An 11,830-nucleotide genomic window follows, 5' to 3' on the forward strand; every position below is an offset into this window, starting at 1 on the left:
CTTATGCATAAAAGAGATGGCGACCACTGGTCCTTGTTACTTTTTGCCATGAGTGACTTGGAATGAGATCACAAGATTTACTTCTTTTGAACTGAGATATCAACATGAGGAGAGGGGAACACTCAACTGGATTTAAAGAAAAATTGAAAACCAAAAGCTTAGAGACTAGACTTCCAGCCAATGTTTTGATCTTTTAGACAGAACCTAATCAAAGCATGAGAGTTGACTGAGAAGCATTTGAAGAGTGTTCAACAAACAGTGAAAATTAGAGCAGATGAAAAAGGCCAAGTCTGAATTTTGTTGCAGGAAACAGTGGTTACATTGTTACCTGTCTCTGTGGAACCATTAAAAGTGAGATTTACTGGATCTTAGCAAATAAAGAAATTACGTAAGTTATGTTGAGAGTAGTCCTAACAGGTGGAAGAACTGGGGAGTGTGTCAGGTTAATATGCTTTACAAAAAGTGATATGGACAGTAGTCAGTTGACAAATATTTTGGGCAGTGAAAGAAATGGTGAGCGAAGTAAAAATACCATGATAATTAGAGAATTAAATTGAAAATTCAGAAGTTGATCCTCCAATTAGATAATATGAAGGTAATTAAGAGATTAGGTAGCATAATATTTTATCTCCCAGAAAACTCGAAGTGCAGTACAATGACTGTTGGAAAATCCTAATTTCATTTGTGCAAATATGACACACAAACATCCTTAACTGTTCTTGATGTTAATGTGGGGACTGCATCACCCATAAAGAAAGAACCTTTCAGACTCAATCCAGGGAAATTGGCTCCAACTGAAGGACAAGATCAAGTTCAAAATGGACAATAACATGATTGAACCAAGTAGTTTGAGCTTACCTATCACGATGCTGGAACTGGATGGGTCATTATGATTCTGTATTGATTATCGCAAAGTCATTAATAAAAATAGACTTGCATCCTGTTATGATTGGAGGATGGCATTGAAATAATTTGACAGACATGATTCATCAAAATTGACTTCTTCAACACAAAGTTATAACATTTGAAATTTTAAAAATTGAACAAACTGTTTAGCAATCAATCATCAAAACTGTTGAAGGGCCATGTAATAATGTCGTGCATGTAGACAACCAGACTTAGGAAGAGCCGAGAGCATTTGACTGATTTATGACAAGATTGGCCCTTGGTAAACAGACAAATCAGTTTAAGATTGATATTTGCCAAAGTGAAGGTCACTTACTTGAGCCTCCGTGTGGGACAAGGCCAAGTAGTACCTAGAGAAGTGTAAGTAAGGACTATTTTGGATTTTCCCATGTCTAGGACAGGCAAATGTGAAATTTTGCGCTTTCTTGATCTGTGTGGATTTAATTGGAGACTAGTTCCAAACTTCAGCATTTTAGTGGCTCCTTTAACAATTTTGTTTAAAAGGCAGAAAATTTGAATGGATATAAGAATATCGAGAGTACCTCTGATAACATAAACTGTGGTGACAACTGCACTGATTTTCTTTAGCTTGTCAAATTATGAGAAGCCGTTCAAAATGGCTGTTGATGCCAGCGATATTGTTGTGGGTGCTGCTTTACTACAAGATAACAGAGTGGTGATCTAACAGACTGTCAGTAAGTTTTTGAAATAACTGAACACGTTGATCCAACTGTTTGGAGGAGGAGATGTGAAATCCTTGCCCCCTGCACATCAGTTTTGAAATATACATAAACAATAATGTGGAAGAAACAGTTATTTTGACGTGACACAATCCTTTTTTTGCAGGAAAACATTTGGGATGAGAACTTGTTTTTCTTTTGGCGGAGCTTAATCCTCCATTTTATGATTTAATATCCATTCACGTATCTGGAAACAATGTTACAAATGGGTGCTTTATGATGTGCACGTATGGTGGAAATAGTGCTGTGATGCTAATGACCTTGTGTAAAATATGGTTCCCATGTAACACATTGTGTGTTCTTTGTTAATATCACATTACTGTTAATGTGATATAATAATTTTAAATCAAAAATCTTGATAAAAATGAGTATCTCCCTTTTTGTTTTCATTATTCTTTGGGGTGAAGTGTGATGAAATTTACCTAAAATGTAATTGAGTTTGTATTTTAAATTATGGTATTTGGGTGTTTTTCCTTTTAAAAGAAGGGATTTGAAAATATAGCTTAGGTCAGTCCTTCTGGAGCCATAACTTTATGCCAGTATATGTGTGTGTGTGTGTGTGTGTGTGTATGTATATGTCTCTTTTTGCTATTCACAGCACGAAAGTCACTGACCATATCCATCCAGCTTGTACTTTGAAAATTCACAACCATGTCCCAACATTACATTGGGGACAACATTTGCTGAATGTTCCTCAATGCACAATGTATGAGGAATTACATTGACAGCCATTTGAGGTTTGATGGTCAGGCTTGCAATGCAGCTCACTGCAGCTTTGTGCTGGAAGTTGCACATATTTGTACATAGGCCATGTTCCTTGCATTGAGAAAGGAGATGTACCCACAATGTGCCTGTTCCAGTTCAACTGAAGAGATGAGAGGCATTCTGAGATTCAACCTGGCTGGTTTAAAATTTGACTGTCCATCAGTAGTAATGGTGCATTCGCCAAAGTAAGGCATCTGTGAATCACAGTCCATTTGCCAACCAATCAGCATACTTTCCCACATGTTAGCCAAATTTGGTTTCCCCTTGAATTCGTATACTTGCTCATTGTCCTGATGAGTGCAAGATGAAAAGCTTTGACAAAAAACTTTTAAAGCAATACTCAAATAGCTAAGTATGTCTTTGTGTATGCTAAGTTTCTTAACTTTTCTTGTTATAAATTCTGAAGATTCATTCTCAAAAATGACTTTTATCTATTCATACATAACCACCAATGATCACAATACCATTTTATTAATTGCTCTTGCAGAGAGCCAAAACAAATATGGACTTTAATAGAGTCTTTGTTTTGTAAATATAATTGATCCTATAGAGCCAGCCTGTTACTGTTTTCAGTGCTTTTCCAGTCAAAGCTTTTCCACGATTGTCACTACCAACCAATTTCCTGACCAGCATTATGGAAAATATTGGAGACATAAGTGCAGAAAATGGTCCAGTTTATATGTTTACGAACTATGTAATTCTTATAAGTATATATTATTACACCCTCAAGTTACTAACAAAACAATATGTATGCATTAGACAAAGGCATTGAATAAACTTAGTGATTCTTTTGATTTTCCTTCTGGTTAGTTGCTTTGACATTCTAACTGCTGCATCTTGAGTATTTAGTGTACCTGTCCGTTAAATGTTTTTCGGTAGTTTCTCAGTCTGAATTTTAATTTGTTGATGTATGGCTAAAATTTCACAAATCAGATCAATGAGATGCTCAAGCTGCACCTTAATGCTGGATACTACTTTTGTTTATGCTTGTAGTGATTGCTAAAGATTGTGTTTTTCCAATTTTTTTTAAGTTTGAAAGCTGACATCTATTCTTGTTTGAAAACACTCTTATTCCAAATTTTGAGGCTTGAAATTCATAGTTTGTGATTTCCAGAATTGATGCCAGGTTAAAACAACTGTTCGATTACACTTTGGAAAATCAGCTATTCTTATGGTTTTCTTGGTGAGATCATTGCTAGGAAATAAATCTTTATTTTTGTGTAACACATTTCATGACAACTGAATATCACAAAGCACTTTACAGTCAGTGAAGTATTTTTGAAGTGTAGCCACTGCTGTGATGGTAGAAATGTGCCCCTTCATGTGCAGTTTAGCAACTCCGGTCTGGTGTCTGCAACCATTGCAAAATGGACAGGTGAAGTGCAGAGAAGAGGCGGGGTTTTATTTGTTCACAACGTGCTAACAGTTTCCAAGCCAAATCTCAATATTGAACTGCTTTAATAGCATAAGAAAATTTAGCTTGAGTTTTCAATCCGTATCTGAAAGAAGGCAGAGAGGCCCAAAAACCCAAGATCAGGTTGATTAAGTTTTAAAGGAAGCCACCTAATCCTGGATAACAAGGTGTAGAGCTGGATGAACACAGCAGGCCAAGCAGCATCAGAGGAGCAGGAAGGCTGATGTTTCGGGCCGAGACCCTTCTTCAGAAATGGGGGAGGGGAAAGGGGTTCTGAAATAAATAGGGAGAGAGGGGGAGGCGGATAGAAGATGAATAGAGGAGAAGATAGGTGGAGAGGAGACAGACAGGTCAAAGAGGCGGGGATGGAGCCAGTAAAGCTGAGTGTAGGTGGGGAGTTAGGGAGGAGATAGGTCAGTCCAGGGAGGACGGACAGGTCAGGGGGGCAGGATGAGGTTAGGAGGTAGGAGATGGGGATGGGGTTTGAGGTGGGAGGAGGGGATAGGTGGGAGAAAGGACAGGTTAGGGAGGCGGGGACGAGCTGGGCTGGTTTTGGGATGCGGTAGGGGGAGGGGAGATTTTGAAGCCTGTGAAGTCCACATTGATACCATTGGGCTGCAGGGTTCCCAAGCGAAATGAGTTGCTGTTCCTGCAACGTCCAGATGGCATCGTTGTGGCACTGCAGGAGGCCCAGGATGGACATGTCGTCTGAGGAATGGGATAGGGAGTTGAAATGGTTCGCGACTGGGAGGTGCAGTTGTTTAGTGCGATCCGAGCGTAGGTGTTCTGCAAAGCGGTCCCCAAGGCTCCGCTTCGTTTCCCCGATGTAGAGGAGGCCACAACGGGAACAGCAGACGCAGTATACCACATTAGCAGATGTGCAGGTGAACATCTGCTTGATGTGGAAAGTCGTCTTGGGGCCTGGGATGGGGGTGAGGTGGGAGGTGTAGCACTTCCTGCGGTTGTAGGGAAAAGTGCCGGGTGTGGTGGGGCTGGAGGGGAGTGTGGAGCGGATTTGGGAGTCACGGAGAGAGTGGTCCCTCCGGAAAGCAGATAAGGGTGGGGAGGGAAAAATGTCTTTGGTGGTGGGGCTGGGTTGCAGATGGCGGAAGTGTTGGAGGATGATGCGTTGGATCCGGAGGTTGGTGGGGTGGTACGTGAGGACGAGGGGGGATTCTGTTTTGGTTGTTATTGCGGGGAGGGGGTGTGAGGGATGAATTGTGGGAAATGCGGGAGATACGGTCGAGGGCGTTCTCGACCACTGAGGGGGGCGTGAAATTGCGGTCCTTGAAAAACAAGGACATCTGAGATGTACGGGAGTGGAATGTCTCATCTTGGGAGCAGATGCAGCGGAGGCGAAGAAATTGGGAATAGGGGATGGCATTTTTGCAGGAAGGTGGGTGGGAGGAGGTATATTCTAGGTAGCTGTGGGAGTCGGTGGGCTTGAAATGGATATCGGTTTCTAGGTGGTTGCCAGAGATGGAAAGAGAGGTCCGGGAAGGAGAGAGAGGTATCAGAGATGGTCCGGGTGGAAGGTGTTGTTGAAGTGGATGAACTGTTCGAGCTCCTTGTGGGAGCACGAGGCGGCACCGATACAGTCGTCACTGTAACGGAGGAAGAGGTGGGGTTTAGGGCCAGTGTAGGAAGAGGGATTGTTCCACGTAACCTACGAAGAGGCAGGCATAGCTTGGGCCCACCTCATCCTGGATCAGCTTTGTATTGGGTGCTGTTTTTAATTCTTTCCTTTCAACGTTTTAGAACTGGCTGTGATTTGACTCCACAGAACTTTGTCAACAAATGGAATTTTGGCTCTGACTTTTTCATTTCGTCTTTTTCCACTTCTTTTGAATATCACATTAAACATGGTGTCAGCAATTTTGATGTCCGGTATACCATTGTGTCTCCAGGACTTTGATTAAAACAGGCATCTTGATCTGCAGTAGGAGTTTTTAAAGCCTTGGCACAGGGATAACACAGTCTATTTTGAGCAGAAGATATTGGATTCAAATCCAAGACGAGCACATAATTAGGGGTAATAGTTCAGTGCCATATTGAAGTAAGGCCGCATTGAGTACTGTCTTTCAGATGATTTGGCAGATGTTGAAGAACCTGAAGTACAATTTGTAGAAGAGGAAAGGAGGTTCCCCGATGCAGATTTATTGCCTTACCAGTACATTAATGATCACACAAATGTTTTATTGCATTGCTGTTTGTGGAATCCTGTTGTGCACAGTTCGACTTAAGGTAGGAAATGTTATAATTAATGACTGACTACACTTAACGTGTTTTTGGTTATAAAGCCATGGAGCTTCCTTAGGTACTGAATATTAAATTACTATTATATTAATGCAGATTCATTAATTCTTGTAGCTTGGTACCAGCATGGCCATAATCAGAGTAAGAACAGGCTGTGGGTTCTTAGTTTTGGAGTGCTGTTGGGACATTGAAGATACATAATTTATTGTCAGTGCAAAGTAAGGAAATAAATTCATGGCTGATGTCATTTCAGAACTTGTGTTGAGAATTTTTTTCCACCTAGATTTAGACATAGGAATGAGTGAACTTAATTCACAACACTCTTGATTTTCAAATCATTAAAATCAATAACTGTAAAATTAACTGCTCTGAATTGACATCCTCATCTCTGCTTGTCCTATCAATTTGCTGACGTGCCAGTTATGATTATGCTGGGAAGCAGGCTTTGAATGTTGTTACAAATTAATATTAAAAATCCAAAGTGTGTTTATCTATGTTTAATCCTATATTTTCTTATTTGCAGGTGAAGAAATTGATTCTGTCAGCTTCTATGAATATGGATTTAAAGACTTGGCCACCATATTCTTTTATATGTTGATAGCTATCATTCTACATGCTGTGATACAAGAGTATATTCTTGATGTAAGTGAAAAGTTTTGATGCTGTTCTGCAAATTGTGATTGTATTCCTAAGAAAAAAAGGATTGTGACTCTTAACATCTCTACGAATTAATCTCAACTCTTTAATTGTAAAGGAGGAAATACTGTAGTTGCTCCCATTATCAGGAATTTGTAAATATCTGAATCTCATTGTCCTTCTGTTATCACTTCCTGGTTGCCAGTATTTTAAGTTAGAACAGTAAACAATATGGCATCATTCAGTCCTGAAAGGTGATCATGTAAGAACCAAAGTAATTCAGTTACTTTGCTGTACAATTTGTAACGTTTATGAATGACTGCAGTGTCTAATTCTAGAATGATAAATTTTGTCAAAGAAGGTGAAAATGTAAATCACCAAGCCATATTGTGAGGCCTGCGCAGTATTAGCTCTTGAAGCTTGGTATGCTTTTCTCCTGTTAAGGATTCCATTAAACAAGTTGCACACTTAGGAAGCCATTGTCAAAAAAACAAAATAACAGATTACATCCTGCTTTACATGCATATATCCAGGACTCGAGCAATCTAAAGTTACTATATGAAACCCAAAAGAACTGCAGATGCTGCGAATCGAAACAAACACAGAAATTGCTGGAAAAGCTCAGCAGGTATAACAGCATTTCTGAAGAGAAATCCGTTAATGTTTTGGGTGACCCTTCTTCAGAACTGACAGTAGCTGGGAATATGTTGGTTTTTGTGCAGAAGCTAGGGTGGGGGGGGCGAGCGTGTAAGGATCAATGATAGGTGATTGGAGATAGAGCCCAAAGAGAGAGAACAGTTGGACAGAAAAAGGAGTGGATGACAATCTGACTAGAAGTGTGAATAACTGTTAATGGAGACTACCAAGGGTTTGTGTGTAACAGCAGACTGTGATCACAAGGCCTGATGGGGCTAGGACATTGTAGAGTTCAAGCCCTAAAGTTATTGAACTTGATATCAAGTCCAGAAGGCTGCAGGGTCTCCAAGCTGAAAATAAGGTGTTGTTTTCCCCGCTTATGCCGAGCTTCACTGGAGCACTGCAGCAAGCCTGAGACAGAGGTAATGGCCAGGGAACAGGGTGGTGTGTTGAAGTGGCAGGCAACTGGAAGCTCAGGGTCACTTTTGCAGGCAGAATGTAGGTGTTCTGCGAAGCAGCCACCCAGTCTACGCTTCGTTTCCCTAATGTAGAGGAGATCACATTGTGAGCACCGAATGCAGTAGACTACAGGTGAAGTGCAGGTCAAGTGCACCTTCACCTGCAAAGTATGTTTGGCCCCATGGATACTGAGGAGGGAGAAGGTAAATGGGCAACCAGGTCTGAACCATCTCCCACACTTGGGCCTTAACCCTTCTCTTCCTTCTCGCAACAGCAATAGGATTCCCCTTGTCCTTAACTGCCATCCCACCAGCATCCACATCCAGAAAATCATTAGCTGGCATTTTTGCCACCACCAGACAAGCATTCCCCTCCCTTCCCCTCCCCTCCCTTGTCCGCATTCCGCTGGGGCCATTCCCTTTGGGACACCCTAGTCCACTTTTCCTTCACTCCCAACACCCGCACGGCACCTTCCTCTGCAATTGCCGAAGGTGTAACACTTGCCCATTCTTTGGTCTCTATCTCCAGTCATATATTGTTTATTCCTTACTGCCTCCCCCCACCCCACCCAACCCTAATTTCTGCATAAAAACTGACATTCTGCTAACTATCATCAGTTCTGACGAAGGGTCCCCTGACCCCAAAATGTTAACTCTGGTTTCTCTTCATAGATGTTGCCAGACCTACTGACTTTTCCAGCAACTTCTGTGTTTGTTTCTAAAGTGATTAACATTTGAATAGTTGTAAGTGGTTTGCACATTTTTGGGTTTTTTTCTTGGGCAAAGGAAGACTCCGTGTTCTGGACCTATTGTAATGATTGAGATATCTGTGGAAAATAAGTCTGGCATTCAAATGTGAAGTGTGGGATGATCATGCCAGAGGAGAAAACAGTTGTCCCCACTGCACCATAAGTTGCATTGGTAAGCTTGGAAGCCAAGCATTGGGATAATTATTCATTATGTGAATTACACATGTTTGGGCAACTAGATACCCTGTTCAGAAAAATTTGTGACCTTTGTATCGAACTGGGTTTTGGTATATGCAGATCATTTGGAGAAACTTAATTTACTATAATTGTAGTTTGCTTTCTTCCATTTCCCTTGCCACATTGTGATTTTTATGAACTTCTCAATTTTCTGTACCCACTGCCAAGACTTTTATACGGTCAAACCAGCAACACTTTCTGTGATGAAATCAGGAGAGCTTAGCTGTCTGTTCACAGCTAATAGGAATGGTCTATCTTTTGTGTACTTTCTGGCCAACCAGTTTTTGAACAGCACTAGTGAAAACTTGACGTATGGGGCTTATCGACCTGTACCTTTTGCGATGTTTGTTTATGATACTTTGCAATAAAAGGCAGGGAAGTGACCAATAGTATCAAAAAGAGAAGTTCATAATATCATTGTTTCCTAATGTTTAACAAATGAACAATCTATTTTGTAGATTTATCTTTGTCATTTGCTGTCTGGCTGGAGCTTTGTCTTCGCTTGCTGGTAGCATTCCTTTCTCAAGTTCAAATGCCATATGTTTCAAGCCCCACACCAGAGGCAGAAGTATACAATCCAGAAAATACCTCACTGCAGTCCCGAAGTCAGTGGTGCTTTGGCAGAGGTGTTGTCTTTTAGAGATGTCCTCTCAAGTGAACATAATTAGATTCTTCAATTAACTACATGGAAAATAGATTTGTGGTATTGTTATTTGTAAGATTTTACTGTGTACCTTATAAGCTGTGAAATACTTCGGTAGTTTGTGAAATGTTTGATAAGTGCAAATTTGTTTGTACAATATTCAGCTACTAATTCTGCTGTGTCTACTAGATGTCTGAGGCATGGCCTGACCTATACAAATCTCTATTTTTGTGCATTTGCTCTTGTTCCGTGCTTTCAACTACTTCCTTTTTATTATAGACCAGTATTTTTTCCTGCCAAGTTGAGCTATTAGGATGAAAAATTCAGGGTCATAGTCTAATGGTTTGGATAATGTACAGTATTATTGTGTAAGATGTCCAGGGAGTTTTGGCAGTTGTCCACAATTATGCATTGTATTTGCGCGCACATTTGATTTTGTACTCTGATGCATTGACTACTAATTGAACAGTATAATTACTTTGACCCTTTCTTTTAAATTGTGTTCCATGGGAACTTTGGTGAAATAAGTCAATGCAACATGGACATTATTAAAGGTTAAGTCAAAGCTTTATACAGTTTACCAAACATATTTAGAAAGTATTTCAAATAGGGTGCCTTGCCATTACCATTACATGGGTGATTGGGATGTTTAATCTCCCAAGATGTTATTTCATGATTGATAGCAAGACTGACCATTTACAAGTTATGTCAAGATCTGATGTTGCAAACTCTTCCCATTTCCCATTCATAGAGGTGTAGGAGTTGGGAACAGAACTAATACTTCAACTAATAATAAATCACCATACTATAATTATGGATAGTATAATGGGATAATAGCTATGGAATGCACTTGACAAAAATAAAGTTAAAAGGCTGCAACTGAATTAGAGTGAAGAGATGTAACTGTGCCATAAGACCTGAACTTGTTTAATATGTGCTATAGGACAAGCACTGTTGCTGTCATTAATTTCTGCTTGCGGACATGGTCTGAGGAATACTCTTGCCAGTTTTTGCCAGAATTTGTTAACTCCCATTTACTAAATAACACAAAATCTACCCATGCTTCAATATGGGCTTCAATTCCCGTGCAGCTACTCTGTTCACTGCCCCTTTGTGGTGTTCCATGCCTCAATGTTTGGCTTCACTCTTGGTACTCTTAATTGATTGCCGCCCTTCTAGTCCATATTTGAGACCTGTGTAAGGAATGTTGTTTTACACCTGGAAGTATAAAATGGAAAATACAAATCTGGATTATATAGTTTTTTTAATATCTTGAAGGGTAAGTGGATATGTGTAATCACTTATTGGTTATACGAAGGTATGCAACTTTTGGAGAAACAGGAATCGATAGCATTGTGTGCCAAACTCTTACCATGTGCCTTCAGGTTGAAATAAAATAAACTACTCAGCATCAGCCTTCGGATTGGTTTAAAGTGGCTGCTTGTATGCCTCCTCCCTGTCTCTTTCTCCCCCCCACCCAGCACTCTGTCTCATCCCCCCCAAACGTCTGTTCGCGGAAACGAAATAACCCCCAATGACACTTGGAGAAACTCGAGTCAAGAACTAGTTTCAACTGACTGATTACCAATTTAAGAATCACCACAGTTGACAAAAATGTGATACCATCAGAAACCCGAAAAGAACTGAGAGAAAGTTGCCTTGATTCTGCCGGTGGTTTGGACTCTTGATTCATAGAATTCGTTCTATTTTGCCTGTTCGTTCTACCCGTGATTTTCTTGATAAATGGTGTGTCCTGTCTGTTATTTCTATCCTATTTGTGAATGCAGGTGTTTTTGGATTTAAACATGGTTTAGTTTAAGTTTGCATACAATTGATTAATCTATTTTCTCACCTATTAAAGGATAGGTATGTTGCAATAAATGTTCTTATTTTCTAGTTTATTGATTAAATCAGACGAGTTTTTGTTAAATAGTGGCCATAGTCAAACTGTCCTAGTGATTAAATTGTTCACATCTCAGATTTGTCTGCTTGGGGAGTAGTTGGGCTTGATTACCAGCACACTTCTTACATTGTGACACTAGCTTTAACTCAAATCACTTTTGGGTTAAAATCTTTGGTGAAGGAATAATCTTTTAAGTCCTCATTTCAAGTTATAGTTGTATTTTTGAAAAGTTCAGCTGTAATTGAAGCAACTTTAAGCAAATCAGATGCCAGTATTAAAGCTCTAGTTTGGTTGTAGACAATTTCTCATCAGAAAAAACAATTTAGACATTGTACACATTGAGTTGTAATACTTTCCTGTATGGTTAAATTCCTGTTTTGTAGTTCTCACATATCCTGCTCTCTGGCTCCCTTGCGAGCGCTGTCGGCCTCTGCAGTTTGTTGTTAGCCTCTTTTGAGCCCTTAGGTTAGCGAGGGCTCTAGAGATG

At 40.1% G+C, this 11,830-nt stretch overlaps 1 protein-coding gene and 1 long non-coding RNA gene across 4 annotated transcripts in view; one reads left to right on the forward strand and one right to left on the reverse strand.

Annotated features, from left to right (window-relative positions):
- LOC125485443 overlaps positions 1-6,721 on the forward strand; it is a 54,239-nt gene extending 47,518 nt beyond the window's left edge. For 2 of the 3 annotated variants that reach the window (XR_007264170.1, XR_007264171.1), the window contains exon 4: positions 6,605-6,721. This is a non-coding gene — a long non-coding RNA (uncharacterized LOC125485443). Of the gene's footprint in view, positions 1-5,910; positions 6,304-6,604 lie in introns of those variants that run through there. The other variant, XR_007264169.1, reaches the window with a different exon arrangement.
- LOC109927927 (protein kinase C-binding protein 1-like) overlaps positions 1-11,830 on the reverse strand; it is a 222,528-nt gene that overhangs the window by 99,239 nt on the left and 111,459 nt on the right. The window lies entirely within an intron of this gene.

Source organism: Rhincodon typus, chromosome 19 (assembly GCF_021869965.1).
Source record: "Rhincodon typus isolate 14 chromosome 19, sRhiTyp1.1, whole genome shotgun sequence".
In the NCBI taxonomy this organism is placed as follows: Eukaryota; Metazoa; Chordata; class Chondrichthyes; order Orectolobiformes; family Rhincodontidae; genus Rhincodon; species Rhincodon typus.